Source organism: Tupaia chinensis, unplaced genomic scaffold, assembly GCF_000334495.1.
Source record: "Tupaia chinensis unplaced genomic scaffold, TupChi_1.0 Scaffold138126_1, whole genome shotgun sequence".
Taxonomy (NCBI): domain Eukaryota; kingdom Metazoa; phylum Chordata; class Mammalia; order Scandentia; family Tupaiidae; genus Tupaia; species Tupaia belangeri.
This window is the reverse complement of record NW_006198026.1, coordinates 1,925,859-1,948,963: the sequence shown is the minus strand read 5'-3', so window position 1 is coordinate 1,948,963 and position 23,105 is coordinate 1,925,859.

Sequence of the window (23,105 nt, the reverse complement as noted above, 5' to 3'; positions counted from 1 at the left end):
GGATTTTGGGTGTGCATGCTCATTTGTCCTGCATACTTTTAAGGCTGCTAGGTCTAAGAACTGAACCCAACATTTGGTCATGTGGGATCTATCTGCTTTAACCACTAGACTACACACTGGATCTTTAATTTTTCTTTTTCTTTCTTCTTTCTTCCTTTTTTTCTTTTTCTTCTTTTCTTTTTTCTTTCACTTTCTTCTTTTTTCTTTTTCTTTCTTCTTTCTTTTTTTCCTTCTTTCTTTTCCTCTTCTTTCTTTCTTTCCCTCTTTCTTTCCTTTTCTTTTTCTTTTTTATTTTTTTTAATTTGCCAGAAGGTGTATACTCTTACTGGAGAGACATAGATAAAAAAATGAAAAACAGCTCTCATGGAATATGTTCATGCCACAGTCACTTCTTCATCTCTTCATCCTTTCAGGCAGGACTTTGGGCACGCATGCACATGCACCCAGTATAATTCTATGTTGTGAGGTCTGAAATAGATTGAGTAACTGAATTAAATAATCAAAGAAAGAAAGAAGAAAGAAAAAAGGCTAGTTTGTTTGATGCACATAGATTCATTGTTATATTTTCTATGTATGACTGATTTGATTAATATAGAAGGTGGGTTCTAATGTGGTATCAAGTTGTTCGCTTCCTGATATTTACATCCTAGGGTAGTTCTCTCTATTTTACTGTGAGTAGCATAGTCTGGCAGTGTACGAGTTCCTGAATGCTATAAATAAACATCTGAGTAATGTGACAAATTGTTTCTCAATTATTGGCCTTTCTGAAACCTGGAAGGTGCGTCATGGCACAGTGAGCACAGTGCAGATGATCCAGCTAAGCAGCACCAGGACCACTAAACCACAGAAACTATGATCTAATAAATAATACTGTGTTGAGCCATGATGTTTATGGCAATATTATTACACAGAAAGTGATTACTTGTACAGCTAAGTTGATGTAACTATAACTATACAATACCCATGAAACTTAACAGTTTTACTTTAATTAGACAACAAAATACATGCAGAGTATGAACAAATTAGATAAGTAATAAATACAATTGGTTTGAATTCTATAATTGATATAATTCTATAATATACATTGTTGTAAACAACCTCTTCCAACCAGTCCAAAGTTGTATTAAAAATAATAGAAGAGGTTACTATATGGTAGTAGAGGTTTCTGAGATGTATCTTCCTGTACATCATTTTCTGAAGAGAAGTTCCATTTGATCAGTAATGCTAAATAAGTATATATTAGATAGGCATTTACCTTTAAATTACTTTTCTCATTTGTTTGTTTTTTAAAGGATGTATGAAAGTAGAGTCTCAATTCCTATATAAGTTTTTCAAATTTTAAACATGATATTACTCAAACAGAGTCTTTAATTAATTTACATTAAAATTATTTTTAAAAGTTTGATGTATGCCACGGATAAAAATAGCATAACAAATCATATGAGAAACTGACAACTTCAACAACTGTCAAGTCATGCTAATCTCACTTCTTACAGATTCTCACACTTTCTTACAGATTCTCACATATTTTATCAGTCTTCACATATTCCACATGTAAATATCTCAGTATGTAATCCTAAATTCTAAAAAATAACAAAATTTCAATATCTTTTGCACAGCTAGCAAAATTAATAATGACATTGAATATTCTGATAGCATTAACATTTCCAACTGTTTCACAAATGTCATTTTCATTGCATTTTGTTTATTTGGATCATGATCTGTGTAAGGAATTCAGAGCAAGTATTTTATTAATCTATAATTTACCTCATCTCTGCTTTCTTCCCTGGAAAATTATTGATTAAGAAATCAGAGGATTTTGTCAGCAAATTTTTCCACCTGGATTGTGTTGATTGTATTCTCCCAGGCTGGTATGTAATATATTTCCCTGTCTCTGAATGTCCTACAAATTATTAGTTTGACAAAATTACTTCAAAGGTAGTGCTGTGCTCTTTCATCAGGTAATATAGAATGTCTGGCTGAATATCGTTTGTAGTTTTTAAATGAATATGGTTTAAAATTAATTTTTTAACTTATTTTAAAAATTTCTAACTTTCAGGGGTGGGAAGATTTGTTTGTTTTATGTTTGCTATAGGGCACATGGAGAGAGACAGCGAGGGAGAGTGAGAAAGTACCCTCCCAGTGGGGTTTGCTATACCACAATCCTTTTTCTTCTACTCTTCTCTCAGGATTTGGGGCACTCATGTCCACACTCCTGATATGTTTTTTAAGCTGGTGGTACTGGGATTTGAATCACCCATTTAACCATATGGAATCCAGCCACCTTAACCATCATGCCACCTTATTATTATTTTTAATGTGTTTGAATTTCTCAGAAAGCTTGTAACCTCCAACTTTTCAGAGGAATTTTCATTCATTTCAACATAACAGTATGAGCAAAAAACAATATATTTCAATAACGTAAACTAATCTCAATTCATAGGTTCAAACAAAATTACAATCTGTAAACATTTTTCAAGTTTATGAAAATTATATAGTATTTTGTTTTGGAGTGGTCAATGTATTATAAATGAATCCAGATAAATTTAGGAAGATGCATAGTGAGGTTAGAGTTTTAGTCAAAATTATTTTAATGGCAGTTTTCAATAACAGTATTCTGAAGGAGTCAAAATTTACGCAAAAATATCAAGAGCTTTTTAGTTTTATTTATTATTACTATAAATAACAAAAACAAAAACTCAGAAGAATATAAATATTCTATTGTCATAGAATTTTTTAAATACTGAACAAGTGATAGAATGTTTTTAATAGTGTGTATTTCCTTTCAAATTACTATTTAAGTAAAGTAGACTACTATATGCAATGAAGCATGATAAATTTGCTAGTAGTATTCATTTTTGTTCAGTTTGAAAGGGGAATTCTTAACAAGTAACTTCTTCAGCATGCTCCTGTGAACATATTTTAAATGAAAAACAAACTTCTACTAAGAATTCTATAACAGAATTTTGCAGATATGAAACATTTTATTGAACCAGAGAAAGCAATACTTGTTCTGTAAATGTTTTAGTTAAAAGCATATTTAAATGTTCTGGAGTTTTCATTCATTTAGATTCTTTTTATACCATATTATCCAAAAATATACCTTTCTTTCATTGTATCATGTGTGAATTTTGAAGAACTTAAAGAGTATTACACTACTCTCCAGAGGTAGAGTTAAAAAAGAAAGATAAGTTTGATAAATGTCACTGAGAGTACAAGACACCTATCTTCCACATAACCACCACAAAGAAGACAAACACATGGACAGTCAGATTAATAAACCAATCCATTTTATGATAAACATCTTTCTCTCTCTCTCTCTCTCTCTCTCTCTTTCTGTAAGACATATGCACTCATTGGCTGGAAAGAGACAGAGAAAGAAAGAAAAAGAGAGTGGAAAATTGAGAAAGCACTCCTTGGGGAGGATGACCATGCCACAACCCCTTTTTCTCCACTCTCTTCTCACTATTTTAGGCACACACACACACAAGCCAAGTCCAGAATGTGAATCACACATTTGGTCATGTGGAATCTAACCATCTTCACCATGCCACCAACTGGTCTGATAAACATATCTTATAATGCATCTCCTTTAAGTTCTGCTAGAAAATTACTCTTAGTGAGTCCTACTTTTAAATTCCTTATTTAAATTTGCAACCCTACCACCGCGGTGTCTCCCATCAGATTCCTTACTTCCCTAGATCTGACCTTTAAAATGCTTTTTCTGTTGCATTTATTACCTTATAAGCTACTATATTATTTATTCATTTGATGCTTTTAGCCCCCATTTAGTGTAATTTCCTTGTAGACACGGATTTTTTTTAACATATTAAAAATTTTGGTTGACATATGCCAAATAATGAGAATAGTGATGATGGATAGTGGCTTTCAGTAAACATAAACAAGTCCTATAGACAAAAACCTGAAACAAGTCAGGGTTTATCAAGTTGTTCTAGTTTCTTATTCTCAGACTTTGAGTGACAAGTTTGGATGTAACTGATGCCAATAGAGGATAGAGTTACCTGTTATTAAAATGATTCACATGTTAGTAACCAGTACATAAGTAATACTAGAATGGAGTCAGGTTTTTATGCCATGTTAAAACTATTGTTAAAATATTCAGAAGAAATGAAAAGAATCACTACTGAATTATTGTCTTGATAGGACCTTTTACTCTCTTCTATTTATGTGTTTTTACTACGTAATAAGATAATTCTTTATTTTATGTATCATACCAATAAATATTTCAACACATTTTACCAAGTTGCTATATAAAAAGTTCAAACTACAGTAAAATTTCAAGGATATTACAATGAGTACTCATACTCCCTTTAGATTCAAACATTGTTAAATTTTGGCATGCCTGCTTTATCAGTCATTTCTCTAAGTTTTGTCATTTTACTAGAGAACAATAAATAGAAACTGGAATCATAGAGTTACATATGCTTACTACAATAGACCAATTTCACATATCAATATTGATGCAAAATTCCTTAATAAAATATTAGAACACTGATTCCAACAATGCCTAAAACAAAAAGCACACATAATCACCAAGTGGAATTTATTCAATGAATGAAAAGTGGTTAACAGATAGGCAAATAAAACAAAAAATAAGTAGAATAAAAGAAATAATAAAGATAAAAATAGAAATCGATGATGGAAAAGACAGACAAAACAAGCAATCACAAATGTTGAATCCTTGAAAATATTAATAAATGTGACAAATTCCTGCACTGATTAAAATCTATAAACATAGAGACCAGCAGATGATGTAATGGTTAGATTGCTGGACTCCCACATGGTTGACTGTAGTTCGAGTCCTTGATCCAGTTGCTTAAATTCATGCCAAGTGCAAATGCATGAGTGCCTAAAATCCTGAGGAGAATGGAGGAAAAGGTATTGCTGCATGGCCATATTCCCTGGGAGGTGATTTCTTACTTTCTGTTTCTCTGTCTCTCTTTGGCTCTCTGGCAAGTACACGTGCCCTATAGCAAAAGTTTCTCTAAAAATAAAATAAAATAAATAAACATATTATTACTATTAGAAATGGAAGAGGATTCCTCACTAAAATTCAAAAAGATGTTAAAGATAATTTAAAATAATTTAAGATCTGTTCATATCATATATAAATTTTTCATCAATAAAATACTTCTAAACTTTGATAGAATTTTGTGAACCAAGCGATAGCAATGATATCCCTGTGATTCTATTTAAAACTGAGTCCTACAGAGGAATATTTTACAAAAGAAGATAGAAACTATCTAATAAAAAATACAAAATTTAAGAAATGTTCATCAATAAAATTTCAAATATTTGATCTACGAAGATTAAAGGAATTTATAAGAATTGCAGCCTTATCCTGTACTTGAAAAAAAACTCCCCATAATATTATATTGCATATAAATGTACATTAAGTTCATAAGAATGGTCACTAATTCTGGACACAAATTAAATTTGTCTAAATGGTGACAGAATTTGATAAATAAATAATCCCTTGTAATATAGAAAGTAACAATAACTTCGGGGTGGCAGGGAAAAAGAGATCATTGCTTATGAGATATGATACTTGAAGCTAAGGTTTTGACATTTTATTCTTTTTACATAAAATAACTTTAATTGGTATAACATACAAACATATAGTTAAAGCAGTTAATTCCTTCAACTTTAGTTTTATGTGAAATTATACACATATTAGAGTATTTTTCTTGTGCTGTAAATGAGATTCTATTTTCCTAAGTAATTTGGTGCTTATTTCCTCTTATGCATATATGTTTTATTATTTATACAGAAATAAAGGCTTAAAATTTGAGAGTTAATTAATTTATAATTAAATTTATGCTTCTTCCTTATTATAGAATGGCTGGATTGTATTCTTCAAGGGCATTGAAGAACTGGCTAGCCAACTTCGGAGAAGATTGAAATGTTATTTCAAGGGCAATTGATATTTAATAGCAAGCACAAATTTGACCTCATTAACATTACTTATTTCTAAGGTTATTAATTACTGAATGATTCTTTGGATAATAATATGAAATGACAATATCATCTTTACAACTGCAAAGAGTAAATTAAATGATGTTCGGCTTTCTATATTAATTAGACTAAAAGAATGTTAGTTTATCTGAAGTGGGGCTTTATTAGTATAAGTTTGTTTTTTTAATGAGTTTGTTCATGGATAATAGAGGCATATGATCACAGGAGACTTGAACTATACTTTTGAGATGATTAGACAAATAATTTTTAAATAATTAGTTTTACAGCAAAACTTCAATTAAATTGATACTTTTAAATTTCATTACTGACAAACAGAAATATGGTATTTCTCAGTACCAAGCTGTGCTTAGTGAAGAGATGGAGTAATTCCTTCTTCCCTCAGAATTCCCAGTATAGAGAAGGGTAGCTCTCACTGTTGAATGTGGCTGACACCGTGTTATACAGCAAAGGTAGGCTTAATTGACAGGCCCAACCACTATATCTCTTGCTATCTCTTACGATTAAGACTAGATAACTAAATATTAACCTTTTGGCAATTAGGCAGGACTTTCTGGACAACAGGTAAAAGTTCAGGAGCGGTGGTTCTGGAGAGGCTCTTCTTACTTGATATATAAGTGTTTTTTTCAGTGATCTATTGTGGTCTAAGAAACCACACAATATATTTTGGCTTAAAATAAGGATTTGAATACTATAGCCCTTAGACTGACTACATATTATAAATAAGTTATTATTGAAACACAGCTCATGCGTAATATTAAACTTTTAAAATCAAGCTCTTATATGTATTTTCAAAAGCAGTCAATATGATATTAATACAATAGCTATTTTACATTATGTCTATTGTCACCTATTTTACAAAATTATTTGAAAAACATTTTTTAAGAATTATTTTATTTAACTTTATTTATTTATTTTAATTTGACCAGAGAGGGACAGAGTAGGGGTGGGGGAGTGGTGAGAAAGCAAGCCTCTAGATCTGGGAATGGAACTGTGGTTGGCCATGTGGGAGTCCAGAGCCCTTAACCACCATGCCACCTGATGGCCTCATGAAAAGCATTTTTAATCATTTCTATTTATAGGTTAGCTTGCATTTCCATTTCATTTCACTATAGCCTTTTATTTAAATATATTTTTATGCTTGAATATATTTAGCTGATTGTTGCATTATATTTCTATATCATACATTTTGGGAAAAAATGAATGTATTTCTTGTGATCATAGAGCTCTAAGAGCTGTAAATTTGCTTTTGGAAGATTTTAGCATTGCAGCTATAACTACACAATGATGAAAACAACATATTTGACAAACAATTACTGAACACAATAAGGTTTTATTTAAAATGTATCTTTTAATTAAATTAATAGAATTTTCTTTTTTCTAAACAGTTCATTATCTCTTCATGTATTATTACTTATTGCTAGTAGCTGTCATGAAAATCTTCACTACACTTAGAAATGAACAAAAATGTATGTCCTTTCAGTGTAGAGTTGTATGTTTTCTGGCCAATTATCCAGTGAGCATCTGATTCCATGGTGGTGTACAGCTTGTGTGTCATATTCTTTTAACTTGGCTAGTTTACAATATTGTAGGGTCAGAAAATAAAATTATACAAAACCAATTGCAGTGCAATTTCTGTGCAAAGTAGTAAAAAAGTTTGTGGGTGGGTGTGTACCTATTTCATTTTGGTATGAATAGAAATCATTTATTTATTTATTTGTTTGTTTATTTTTGGAGAGATTTTTGCTATAAGGCACATGCGCTCGCCAGAAAGACAGAGAGAGACAGAGAGACAGAAAGCGAGAAATCCCCCCCTGGGGGGGATGGCCATGCCACAATCCCTTCTCCTCCATTCTCCTCTCAGGACCTTGGGCACACACGCACCCCTGCCTGGCGTGAGTTTAAGCCACTGGGCCTGGGACTCGAACCATGGTCGACTACATGGGAGTTCAGTGACATAGCCATTACACTAACTGCTAGTCCCAAGAATGTAAATCTTAAATTCAAATCTTTACTGAAGTATTCCTGACTCTCCTATTAATTAATGAGTTGAAAAAACTTTAACAGGTGCTTGTTTTATATTTGAAAATCATAATTTTATGTTTAAAAACTTGTAACTACACAAATGGGACAAAGTTCACCACTATTCCTATTAATTTTTATAAATGTAAAAACTTAAAAACCTCATTCACATAAAAGAAGATTTGTGGCCAAGCCAGTATCTCTCTTCATTTTAACGTCTTCAAAATTTTACAAATATTGCATAATAACCTATTAATATATTAACCAGTCATTATGTGAGTAAAATTAATACATTTATGTATTATTATTAATGATAGATTATTGTTAATGATTGATTAGCCACGATATTGATTTTTTCAAACATTGTTAAAAGCAGAGTAGAGTTGATTCCATCTCTTACCAATTGTGAATAATACTGCAATAAACGTGTATGTGCAACTGCTTTTCCAAATGAGTACATTGCTATCCTTTGGGCAGATACCGAGGAGTCCAGTTGCTGAATCATATGGTAATGCTATTTGTAGGTCTTTGAAGAATCTCCATATTGTTCTCTAACAGTGGTGGTACAAATTTACATTCCTACCAACAGTGTAGAAGATTTCTTTTTCAGTGCAGCCTCACCAGCACTTATCATTCTTTATTTTTTTAACCTTAGACTTTCTGACTGGGGTTAGGTGGTATCTCATTGTTTTGATTTTTATCTTCCTTATGATAGGGAATGTTGAGCATTGTTTTCATATGCTTTTTGACTATTTGTATGTTTTCCTTAGAGAGTTATCTGTTCAGTTCATTTACCCATCTTTTAATTGAGCAGATTATATTTTTCAGGTTAGCTGCTTTAGTTCCCTGTATATTTTGAGAGAGTTTGCAAATATCCCAAATACCCAAGTACCAAATGTTCAAGAACAGATGATTAGATTGAAAAAGTGTCACACATATACCTATGAATACTACTCAGTCATAAAAAGTAATGAGAACCTAGCATTTGGCAGAAAGTGAATGAATATGGAAAATTTAAGTCTAAACAAACAAGCCAGAATATGAAAGAGAGACATTGTATGTCCCCACTTAATATATAATGACTGTCTTCACTCTGTGGTAGAAACTGAAAGACTGGAAGCATAAAAGTAGAAAAAACAACTATGGATACCAGAGGCAGTATGGGAGGAGGGCCAGAAATGGGAGGAGGGGAATGAAGGTGGGAGGAAAAAAACAATGGACAAAAAAATAGAAATGTCATCTGTTGATGACAATATGAATGATGATTTCTTTGACTAGACTAACATATAGGGTATTCATGCTGGGAAATTTTATTTTTAATGCTGTAAAGATATACAGTGATTAAATATAAAAGGGAAGGAAATAAACAAATAAAAACCAAAGATTAGAGACCACCTAATTTGTGATCAGCTCCATGGTGTTGTTCAAGAGAAGTCAGGTCTCACACAGTGACCATGGTTCAAGTTCCCTGACTGGTCAGCCTGAAACGCACCAGACATGTGTGCAAGTATCCAGGACCCAACAGGCTGGAGAACTAGTGTAAAACAGGGTCATAACATGATCAGATCCTGTGAAGGGCACCTCTCTCTCTCTTGCATGTGTGCACACACACTCTATCATGAATAAAGAAAATATATTTAAAAAAAATAAAAACTAAAAGACTCAAAAAAAGACTTGTCACCCGGTCATTTGACCATCTCAGATATTTTTGCACATGGAGACAATTTGCCATATTCAGAGTGAAGGACATATGAGGTATTCTTTTTTTCACCTTTCCCTTACTTCAGAGGCATGTAAATCCGGGAAATGGCATTTATGGAATATTAGAACTGGACAACTAAGTCCTTTCCTCTCACTAAGAAAATCTGTTCAAACAATGTGTTATCAGTATGTATCCAAGTTTTTAAGTTTTACATTCAAAAGATAAGGACACTTCTAAAAAAAAAGAAATAGTAGTCCACAGGTGGTGGGAGGTGGAGTGAAGAAGACTAGTTATATAATCATTTTAGATGAAATAAACAAAGAAATAATGGCTAAATATCTTCAGAATGCAGCTGATAACTGAGTCCGCAAGTCTGCTTTGCTTCAATACTCCAATATGATATAGCTTCAATGACTTTATTTCTTACATTGACTATTCCTTTTTCTTTCTTTCTTTCTTTTTAGTTTTATTTACAACCAGGCACATGCACTCACCATAGAAAGACAGAAAAAGAGGGAGAGAAAGTGTTAAAGCACCTTCCAGGGGAGATGACCTTGCCATAGTCATCAGTTTTCCTCTATTCTCTCAGGATTTGGGGCGTGCATACCCCACACACAACTGGCATGTTTCTCACGCTGTCAGATCTGGAACTTCACCACCCAGTTGACCATGTGATATCCTCTTGTCTCAACCTCCATGCTATTGGCAGGCCCCTGGAATTATAGGAATTTAAATTTAAATTCCGTTTTAAATTTATGATTGATTTTTTAATTACATTTGAAAATACTAAATGTGTTTTTTTTTCTCCTAAATATTCATGTATTTCCTGTGGGAGTTCTACCTAAGGCCTAGATTTTTTCAGTAATTATTTCTTTGGTTTTAAAATCATTATAGATATTTTTATCAAGGTCCATAAATTGATTTATTTTTCAGTTGCCTAAGGTTTGTTTGCAATGATCTTGCTAATCATCGATAATTAGGTGTAGTAATATATCATGGCACTAAATTCAGTGCTGAATAATCTATATGCATTATTTTATTACAATGTCAAAGCAACTCTGTAAAAATTGAACTCATTTTAACTATCCTTCAGTTGATAAAATTGAGGGTTAGATATTATAAGTAAATTTCCCAGGCTGTTTTTTAGTTAGCAAATAGAAGTCCTTTATTTTTTAAGAATTATTTATTTAATTTTACTTATTCATTCATTTATTTTAATTTGACCAGAGAGACACAGAGAGAGAGAAAGGGAAAATGAGAAGGCAAGCCACCTGGTCTGGGACTCGAGCCGTGGTTGGCCATGTGGGAGTATCCAGCACCTGAACCACCATGCCACCTGCTGGCCCCAGAAGTCCTTAATTTTAAATACAGATCCTTTAGCTTCAAACTCTGTATTCTTTAACCATTCATTCATGAAATTCACATTATTGTTCAATTAATAACTGTCAGAGAGTCTATTTTGTTCAATTACTGCTGGGACTTTCAGTTCTCTTAGAGAAAAAGTTATTCCTCCTATGAAACAGACCAGATAAAGGTTAATAACAAATCTTAAGCCTCGAAGGCCAAGTTCCCACATCTATAATCTGAGAAACAGTGTGAAAAGACAAGCAATTAAATCTCCTTTTGGGATTTCAAAATATGCATCACACCTATTTAGAGCCTTGACTTTTTAGTCCTGTCCTGTCTTCCTTTTGTATCTAAACAAGTTTCCAGGTTTGAAAGGTGCAATTTGTGAAGCTGTAAGTACCTCCTTGTCCTTACTTCCTTTATCACCATACGACTACTTCATGGGTGCACCCAGAGAATTTAGTAAGGGGCACGCATTGTCAGCTTGTCTCTGCTGGGAGGACAGGGTCTTTCTCCCAGTCCTGAGCCTCCCACATAGGACAAGTGACATGGTCTCTTCTCAATACCACATCAAGGGTACATTTGTAGAATTATATCATAAGGAGTGTTTTTCTTTGTAAAAAGGATTTCCACACTTGTTTTGATTTGTTTGCCATTTAACTTTTCTGACACTTTCATGGTTATTTTAATGAGAAATAGAGAGGCAATCACAACCAGAGGAGCTCAGCAAACAGTTTCAGAAACCCTAACTTGTGTTCATTGATGCAGATATAATATTTGGACATCAAAGAAACCTTTGAAGTCAGCAGTTTCTCCCTCAGATATAACTCAAGGAATCTTTGCGTTTTCTTCCTGTTTCTTGGACTCTTTACTTACAGATAATATATTCAATTACTTCACAAAAAAAGAAACATTTTTAAAATATTAAAAGATACACTATATTATTCTGATTTTTAAATGGGAAAGAAAGGTTCATACATTTTCAAAAAAGAAATAATACAGGAAATTGCACCGATATTAATAATATAATTCAGTAAAAAGTGGCATGTTATCTTTAAAATATCTTGAAATTTTTAAGAAATAATGTAATTAGAAAATTTATTCACAGTGTCAGCATCTGTCTTAATAATAAATATTTGATATTAAAAGTCCTATGTCCATTGACTAGTATTATTATTCTTGAAAGTCTATTTTGTTCTTCAAATAATATGGAGAAAAATAACTTCTAGTTCTAAGATTGTTTGTACAGTTGTTTCCTAACAAGCTGTTTACCATTTTCTTCTACTATGCATCAGCTCATTTTGTTTCTCTACTTTTACCTGTCTCCAGAGATTTTTCACAAAACATTTTTCTCTGCTCCTAATAGAAAGTCTCCCAGGCTTTCTGCTGTCTTTCCAGCCATCAGCCCAGGCTGCTTTTCCCGATATTTTCTTTTCTTCTTTGCCTGATAGTCATACACTTAGCTAATTTCCATTGCTTCACAATTATCCATTTTCTACTTCATGGTGTCTTCATCATCCCAAAAAGTATGATAAGAATATTCAGGCTTTAGTTCTAACCTCTTGTCTTCCAAGTGTTGGGAATCAGAAAAACAATACCCTAAAGACTGGGGCTTTGACAGGCTGAATCAAAGTAGGAGCCCCAAAAACAAGCTCTCCCTCTGATCTTTCTCCCATCTCTGTTTCTAGATTATCTTCCATCTTTCTCTCCCAAAGTGTAAGGCAATACTTTATCTGTTACTCCTTTATTGACATGTATGCTGGGCTTGCCAAAAATGAAAGCAGTTAAGTCAATCCTCTCCCTGGTATTTTATGAATTAAATTCATATCACAAGAAAAAAGACTGAGAAATATCAACACATCTGGACAGATCTGGTCACAAGATATTTTCCACCTTTCAAATATATCCAGATCAAAAGGAATAATTTGTTAACAATTGTCTGCACATTGAGCCTATTCTTTCCTTCCTTCCTAAAAATCTCCGAATATTCTAAAATTTCTTAGACTCCCATGAAAGGGTATTTAAGCTCCAATCACCTGGCCTGCCTCGTTTTGAGTTAGCAATTTGTACAGCTCCTGTCTACAAAATTATACATTAAAATAAATCTGTATAACTGTTTTCTTATTAATCTGTCTGTTGTCATTGATTTTCAGTGACCCTCAGAGGGGAGAAAATTCCTGTACCCGCTAAAAAAGCCAACTTCATCCTCTGATTTTGTGTCCCAATTTATCTCCTTCCATAAAGGGCGTTCCCTCTTCTTTTGTCTCTCTATTTTATAGACTCAGTTAAATTGAATCTTTTGCATGAAACCTTGCCAAAGAATACAAAAGTTTACTTTCCTCTGGATCCCCAAATTCCTAATAATCAGTGTAAAAGGACTAAGTACTTGCCTGATTATTTATTCTTCTCTATTATGTGTACTGAAATTTCAAACTTCAATGGTTCATACTACAGTCTGCTGCCACAGTCATTTTCCATGATGACATTTACATTATGAGAACTCTCATTGGAAAGAGCTATTTCTTTTATAAATAGCTTTTTTTTCAATCTATAATTACTGTATGATACTTTTAAAATATTCTTTCATCTCTCCACTGAGATTCATATCTCCTAATTTGTTATACCTATCTTTTTTATTAAACCACCAACCTCAAGTTGTCTTCAAGCTTTTTATGGGCTAATTTCAACATATATGTAATCTTTTGGTCTCTTTCTCTTGCTTTTCCTTTTCTTTTTGTGGGAAGTGGTGCCTTTAGGTTACGAGATACACTTTTCTGGCTCTTCATATTTCTAGTAATAAAAAAAAAATTATGTACCAGGCATTGTCAGTGCTATGTTTCTGAGGGCTTCGAATCTATACTTGCTTATTTATTTATTTAAGAGTATTAAGTTTTATTATAAAAGGCCGTTTATCAATTAATGATTAAGTTTTACCATCTCCAATTTTGTTTCAGGCTTTTCAGAGCAGTTCTAAAATATTCACTTTTCTAGTACTGTACTAGCCTTGTTTATAAAGCATAGTTTCAGTTGAGCCTTTTTTTTTCTTTTCAATTTTGCTATAGGGTGTATGCACTCTCCAGAGAGACAGACAGACAGACAGATAGAGACAGAGAAAGAGAAATCACTCTTCAGCAGAAATGACCATATCTTATCTCTTCTCCTCCAATGTCCTCTTGGGATTTTATACATACAGGCACACTGACCTGGCATGATTTTCAAGCTGCATGGTCCAGTCCAGACTGTTGGCTAGATGGGATCCAGCACCCTAACCACCATACCACCTGATGGCCCAGGGTGATTCTTCATTCAAAGAAACTTCCTCTTTTCTCATAACCTCAGACTTAACTGCTGGTAGAAAAGATACTTTGTTGACTGGTCAAGACATGGTGCAAAATAATCAAAGGGTTGGTTTGTGTTAGTTCCGTTTATCCTATTTCTCATCAGTAAGAGATGAGGTGAAATGACAGTGCTATAGAGAACAGCAATCCAGGGCTTACTTTTTTTTTTTTTTCTTGGAGAGATTTTCACTGTAGGGCGCGTGCGCTCGCCAGACAGACAGAGAGAGACATAGAGACAGAAAGCGAGAAATCACCCCCCAGGGGGGATGGTCACGCTGCAATCCCTTCTCCTCCATTCTCCTCTTGGGATCTTGGGCACGCACGCACACGTGCCCGGCGTGAGTTTTAAGCCACCGGGTCAGGGACACGAACCGCGGTCGACTACGTGGGAGTCCAGCGACACAGCCATTACGCTAACTGCTGGTTCCCTCCAGGGCTTACTTTTATGAAATACTCTTTTGCATGAGCAATGCGAAAGAATCAATTCCCAAATCATTACTACTTTTATTTGCTGCCCCCCCCAAAATAGCCATCACCTCTTTTTACCCTCTGAGAAATTACTGTTTCTGTATCATTGTCCTTATTTTAGCATTAAAAAATATTTGTTTTACTTTCATAGTAACAAAACTTACGGCATTAGTTTATTAAAAGATGTGAAGTCAGCTGAATAAACCAGTGCTAATGGCTGTAATTCATTTCCAGAACAGTCAATATGCTCCAACATAAATTCATTTGTACAAACATCTCAGTAAATAATTCATAGGGATCAATTAGTACCACATAGTGGGGAGGCATTTGAAGCTACATTTCATTGCACAAAAGGAAAAAAGGCCAAATTTGTTATTTGAAATTAAGAAAAGAAAAACTTGATCATAGTATATATATAAACATTTTTCCCTTTGTTTCTTTTTTTTAGGTGAGAGTGGGCCTGATATTATAAATTAGATATATGAAAAATGCACTTACAAAATTTAATTTCCCCAGTAGAATGTATGTTATTAAATTACTTCTTAATTGTTTTCATTGAAAATTAAAGTTTGTTCAGCATATCTTCAATAATTGCAAATCTAATTACATGTACATACACACACACACGCAAACACTTCTATGTGAAAATAATGACAGAAGTTAATCATTTAATAAACAAACTCTTTATTGCCAGAAAGCACATGTGCTTGCCAGGGAAAGACAGAAAGAAACAAAGAAAAACCATCCCCAACAGGGTTCTGATACTGAAATCCATGCCTCGCTTCAGGTGACCCTGGATCATGGGTACACATGTGTCTAGTCTACCAGGGAGGTCTCTGGACACAAACCCAGAACCTTCCCACGTGTGTCACAGCATTTCAGAGTGTTGTTTACCACTGCACCACCATTTAGACCCTTTCCTAGAGAATGTATTCTTGAACTTATGTCTCTTTTCTAATGAGACAGGCACTCTCAACAAGGTATTAGTATCACACTATGGTCTACTGCCACCCTCAGCTGCCAGGATCATAGGCACATGTGCACAAGCCCAATTTGACAGGAGACCTCCAGATGCAAAGTTGGGACCCTCTCATGTGGCTTCAGTATTGCTGAGCATCTCATGACCACTGTGCCTCTATGCCAATGTGACTGGTTGAAAATTCACTTTTTTTCTAAATGGTGCTGACTCAATTCTTAAAATATCTGTGAGCTACTATATGCAGAGCAAGTAAACTTCAAAGTTGATTCTAAAGTACTATATGTGACTTTTACTTACTTAATTTACCTTTTTTTTTTTTTTTTTGCTAGTTTGAGACTTCGGGCAGAATATATACTTTAGTGGGTTCTTTTTTCCCTCAATTCTTCAAACTTACTAAATAATGAAATAAATCACCATTATTAATAAAATAATTTACATTTGCATATTGTTTTATACTTTTTTTAAATGACTGGTATTTGGTATTGGCTGTTACATATCTAGCTGAGATTTTTTTTTTTAAATTGTGTATACTGGATTTATATTCTTATGTGTCCTGTTTTCTCCTTGGATATAAGAAATGTGAAATGCACAGGATAATTTGAGACTGAATTATTCTAGCCTTCAAGATGTGGAAGGGATGTCAGTTTTCTTAACAGTTGCCTCACTCTTAGCTGCTGGAGAAAAGAAAACAAAACAACTTTAGGTTCTAATCAGGCATCTAAGAAATTCCTTTGTTTTATCTATTGTTTCAGGAGATTGAGAAGAAAATCAAAGAAAGAAAAGAATTTTGCAATTATCTTTTGATGTTGATTTTCTTTGCAAGCAAGCTGTTGAAATATTAATAGCTGTTAAAACAAGGGCATATACTTGGGACTAGTTTACAGTGCATTTTTTTTCATGTTAGCACCTTGTGTAGTCCTATCTAAATAACATGGTTTTTATAAGATTATCAAATATAATCTGAGATGGGCTGGAGTGCAGAATATAACCTCTATTAGGATAAAGTACAGTTGTTACACATAATCAAAGTAATGCCCTGATCATGTTCAGGGTCTGGGGTAAATCAAAGATATTCACAATGACCTAAATTCTTAATTTGTCTGATATAAGCCAGGGGCGATGCCTCTGGTTGATCATAAGTGTTGTGTTTACCCCTCAGAGGAGAGATGGACCCTCATCTAATACTGATTAGGACATCAAAACTGCTGATACCACGCACACTCCAAAAGGGAATGAAAACATCATCGATGCTAAGAGACTTAGGACTTGCAGATGGCACAATGATTAGGCTGCTGGATTCCCGTGTAGTCAAAGACAGTTTGAGTCTTGGACCTGAAGGCTTGAAATTCACACCGGGTATGTGTGCATGCGTGCCCAAGATCCCAAGAGGAGAATGGAGGAGAAGGGAATGCAGCATGGCAGAAGGGTCATTTTTGATTTTCTGTCTCTGTCTCTCTCTGTCACTCTGGCAAGCGCATGTGCCCTATAGCAAAAAATCTCTAAAGGAAAAAAAAAAAAAGACAGAGAGAGACTCTTTGTGAAAATCACGAGAGGCTCCTATGCATGTCCCCAGATGGCTTGAGATAGCATGAAGGAATGATTTTGGCTTTTGTTGGGATTAAGGCGAGATAGAAGTGAAGATTCTCTCAAGAAGTCCAGGGATTATGTGTTTTGAATTTCCTGCCTGTGCCAAAGGAGACATCAGGTTTTCTCATTGATTTGCTCAAATGTGAGGCAAAAAGAAAAGGATAGATGAGGACAGAAATTTGTCCACTTCTAAAATGAAGTCAGCAGGCCAGCGGGTGACTTGGTAGTAACCCAACTGTACCCACATAATAAAGGTCACCAGTTCATTCCTGGGACCTCCCTGAGCATGTCAGGCACATATACACATGGTTACAACCCCAGTCAGCTGACACCAGGGACGTATCACAGAATAGGGGCCCTGATGTGGGAATATATCTGTCTCTTCCTGTCTGTCTCTCTCTTGTAGAAGGAATAAATGAATAAAGACTTTAAAAACATGGACTCAGTCTTTCCTTTATAACAAGTATATCTGACAAGTCATTTACAAACTGATCGTGCATAGATGTTAGGTAAGCAGTACACACAATCCCCAAGGGAAGTATTCTCTACTACTGTTCCCCATCCATGGACTACCACCATTGTCACTACTGCTCCGTTCTGGAAGAGCAGCTTTGCTTCTAATGAAAATGGGGGAGACTTAACTGGGTCTTAATGTTCAGATGTACAGTTTTTCCAGAAACATAAATAACTTTAGTGTCCTTGCTTCTTCATGGGGTAGACACTAGCCTAGTGAGAAATTTCTTGTATCTCTGTTTTAGTATTTTCCCCTCCCTTGGGACTTTTCATCATATTAATTTTATTAGCATTTAATTCATGTCTTTCTTTTAGAAAATCTGTTTCACCTTTTTGTTTTTTGGATTATTTCCGTCTCTAGTCTCACATACCTGTTTCAGCAAGAAGTGACTTTCAGATATGTTCTGGAACCTTGCTACTACTTGATACTCTGTTTATAAAGTCAAGCAAAAACTTGGATGAAGACCAGGAGAAGGAAGGTTAGTTTAGTAAACGCACTGATCGCCTTGGCTAAATCACTATGCTTCCTACTCAGGTATTGTCCTGCTCTGCTCCTGTGTGTAAAATTCTAATTGTTACTAGTGCATGGTAAACAAGATGAAAGACTTTTGCATCCCATCTATATTATAATATTGTACATAAGTAATTGCACATAAAATGCTTAGCACAATATCAGACACATAGGAAACCTCAGTAAAGGATATCTCTTAAATATTATTATTATTATTATAATATATAACTAATATATTGCAGTCTTGATTTCATGGTTTTGTGAACAGACCTGGGAAAATTTTAGCTTGTTAACAAGGAAAAGTACATAAATAAGGGACATTCAAAAAGTTTATAAAAATGCATATTATAAGAAACTATGCATTATTTCACAATTTTTGCACTAAAATCAATTCATATTTTGTATGAATTTTTGAAATACATTATCTTCACCTTGTCACATGACATATGATAGATTGAGTTCTGTGACATGCCCTAGGCACAAACTTTTGGGAGAAGCTATGCCAACCACACTGACTCTCAGAATGTGGACTTGAGAAAAATGGCAAGAATGTGTCAGTCAGTGTCAATGGTAATGCTAAAAAATTACAGGAGAGTAATCTGACATAATTTGATGCAACAGAATCAGTGAGCGTTCAACCGTCCAATAGTGCCTGGTGAATCTGTAATATTTATTCTTTAGTCATTCATCCAAATTTCTTATGAAGTTAGAATCATACCATGTTTTATCAAAAGATGGAAACTGAGGCTCCAGAAATCAATAGCACTCAACTTGTCTCATTAATTTTATTTCTTTTATGCATTTGATTTACTTGCTATGACTTCAAAGCACCATGTGAGGCAAGAATGATACAGATACATTTGTATACCCATATATCTGCATATTTGTATCTACATATAAATGAATTAATTATAAAGAGTCACTAGGCATGTATTGATCCTGATTAAGCTCAGAAAAGAACTATCATCTCGTTGAGAAATTTCACATTTAGATCTGACCCAGAATTTTCCACAAACTTTCGACTCCTCTTTGCCCTCTTTAAAAGACATGTCTAAAGGACAAAAAAAAAAAAAAAATAGGACTCTTGAGTTTAAACCACCCCTACCACCAAAACTGTCCCACTTGCCTTCTTTCACATCCTTTTGGGTAGCACCTCCACTCTTCTAATTATACCGTGCACACTGGGAGCTTCCCTTGACTATTAGCTTACTCATAAACCACACATTGAACCCACCAGAAAATATTGCATCTTTCTTCAAAAATGCATTTAAATCTAACTATTGAACATGACTTCTAGTGATTCTGATTACCATAATCTTTTACCTGGATTTCTGCAGTAGTCTTCTGATTTGATTTTCCACTTCCACCTTTGCTCTCAATTTTTAGCATGATCCAAATAAACATGGCAAATTGTATCCTCTTTGAAACTCTCTGAAATCTCTGTTCCACTAAAAGTGAAACACAGAAGACCCTCCATCATCTGCCTTCTTTCATAATCTCTCTATCATCATCCCAAACTAATGTCCCTGATCAATATGTACTAGCCACAGAGAGTCCCTTACAGTTCTTGGAACATACCAAGGATACTCTAACCTGTGACATCTGCTTTGACTGTTCTCTCTTTCTGGAACATTCTCCCCCAGACATGCATGAAGCTACTTTTTTTTTTTGTTTTATTTTTAGCCTCTTTCAACTCTACTCTCAAATTTATTCTTATCGATAAAAACTTATTAAAATTACAATCTCTTTTATATTTTTAAATTTAGGCCAGCTCCATGGCACAGTGGTAATGTGCCACTCAAGAGAAGCCATAATCCACTTGATGATTATGGTTTAAATACCTGGCCTGGTACACCAGCAACATTCCAGGCATGCACACAAGTCCCCAAGATCTGACATAGGCCAGGAAGATGGGGCTCTTGGTGTGGCTGGACAGTGGGCAGGGTACTCATCTCCCTCTCTCTCTCTCCTCTTTCTCTCACGAGCAACCATAAGTACTCTACCATGAATAAAGACAAAAAAGGAAGCTCATCTTATGCTATTAAAAATTGAAGGTTTAAAAATTTTAAATTTCACTCCAAATTTACAATTCCTTTCTCTTAAATTCTTCATCCCTCCCCACAATGAATATCACCATCTAACAGACAACATAACTTACTCTTGCTTTAGAGAGATTTTATTATATTGTGAATGTGCTTGCCAGAAAGACAGAGAGATAGAAAATGAGAAATCACCCCCCAGGATGGTCACACCACAATCCCTTCTCCTCCATTCTCCTCTTGGAATTTTGGACATGCATGCACATGTGCCCAGCATGAGTTTCAAACCACTGGATCTGGGACTTGAACCACAGTAGAATATGTGGGAGTCCAGCAACATAACCATTATGCCATTTGCTGGTCCCAACAACATAATTTACTTTTAAACTATATTTATTTTTTGTTGTCAGTCTCTACAACTAAGATAAATATTCAGAAAATCTGGATTTCTACCTATTTTGTTCACTGATGTTTTCTAAGTGCAAAAAACATGTCCTAGCATATAGTGAGAAATAAGTAAACATTTACTTGCCTGAGTAGGGAGCTAACTAGTAACACAAAGAGACACAGATTCAAATAGAAATAGACACATAGAGACTAATAGAGGCACTACAAATGCCCTCATTTTAAGCTTTTGCCATGGGCACAGGCTCTCATTAGAGAGAAACAGAGAGAGATAGAGAGAGGGAAAGTGAGAAATCACCCCCTCAGGGGAGATGGTCACACGCATCCACTACATCATTTTGCTCCCGAGATTTTAGGCACTCACACATGTGGCTGGTTTGATTTTCAAGCCACTGGGTCTGGGACTCCAATGCAATCGACCCTGTGGGAATTCAGCACTTCAACCTTCATGCCACCAACTGACCCTATAAATGCCCATTTTAAAGTTTTGTGACACAGGCATTTATCAAAACCTTGAAGGCAGAAAGACTTCTAGTCTCCAGACACCTGAAAGTTTCTCTTCACTACATATGTAAAACTCAGGATCTCTTAAACCCAAATCTTATGTTTTTGTTTTGTTTTGTTTTGTTTTGTTTCTTTTTTTGAGAGAGTGTTTTATTATAGGCTGCATGCACTCCCAGAGAGACAGAATGGAGGAGAAGGGAGCTGGTAATCCCTTCTCCTCCATTCTTCTCTTGGAATCGGGCATGCATGCATATGTGCCAATGTGAGCTTTGAATTACCAGATCCAAATTTGAAGCATGGTTGATTATGTGGGAGTCCAGCAACATAACCATTATGCCATTGCTGGTCAGAAACCCAAGTTTTTAGTCCTATCCTGCACAACTTGAAATAACCTATTATTGTAACCAGTGGTACCCAGCAAATACACAAACAAGAACATTTCCTAGAATACGAAATACAGCAGGCCCAAATGTGTTCCAGAACAATTTTTTGGACTCATTCCATAATAAACTTATATATCTATAACTGAAGAATATTTATTCAAGAGACTTGATTTTTAAATCTATTCATTAATATTCATCAATTATAATCATATTCAAAAACAGACTAGCATAAAGATAGCTAGTTATGGGATTCAGAATCAGTAATTCTTAAAGTAAACTTATTTTCAGTTAAAAAAACAAACTCGGGGAATTGCTTGTGGTGTTTTCTTTGAAGCCTGAGTTGAAATAAGAAATTAAACCAACTAAACAAAACTTATTTTAATATTCAGTATGTAGAACCTATTTCTATCCTAGTATCCTGCATGTCCTTACATAAATTAACACTAGGTCTATAAGGTCAACACAGCTTTGCTTGTTAATTGAATAACCTTGACTGTTTATCTCTCTACTCATGAGTGATTGTTTTTCTTTTGGATGACTTCGCATTACAGTGTTTAACATTTGCAGTAAGGTTTTAAGATAGTTGTTATTTGGAGACTAACATATTGAAAAAAGCCTAACCTTGTCAACTATAATTTGTCACATCAAACTTAATAAATGTAATATTCTCTTTTTCTTAGCATTTTCCACCATTTACTCTTGTTATATAAAATAGTACAACTCTTCTTGCAAAATAAAAACAAAATAGTACATATTGGACACATACATCACACTTTTCTTCCTATGGCTTTAGCCCACCCCCATCCCACCAAGAGAGACCCAGAAAAAAAAAAAAAAAAAAAAAAAAAAAAAAAAAAAAAAAAAAAAAAAAAAAAAAAACAGAAAGCCCAACAACAACAGGAACAATTCTATTTGCTGCATTCGCAGAAAATGACACCAGAATGACAAAACAGAAGGAAGTGTCATTTGCTCTGTGTCCAAAAGTTTCTTCTCCATGTCTTGTACTTATTTTAATTAGATCAGAGAAGGACAGAGTGAGAGAGAAAGTGAGAAAGGGAAAGTGAGAAAGTAAGCCATCAGGTCCAGGACTCAAACAGCTGTCATGCAGGTGGGAGTCCAGCACCCCTAACTACCACACCACTTGCCGGCCCCAATAAATGTAATATTCTCAAAAAAAAAAAAATCTCTGCCTTCTCAAGAAACTGTAACTTCTAAATTGCTTATGTTATTGTTTTTTTTTTTAAATTTTTTAACTTTATTTATTTGATTTTGACCAGAGAGGGACAGAGTGAGAGAGAGAGAGGGAAGTGAAA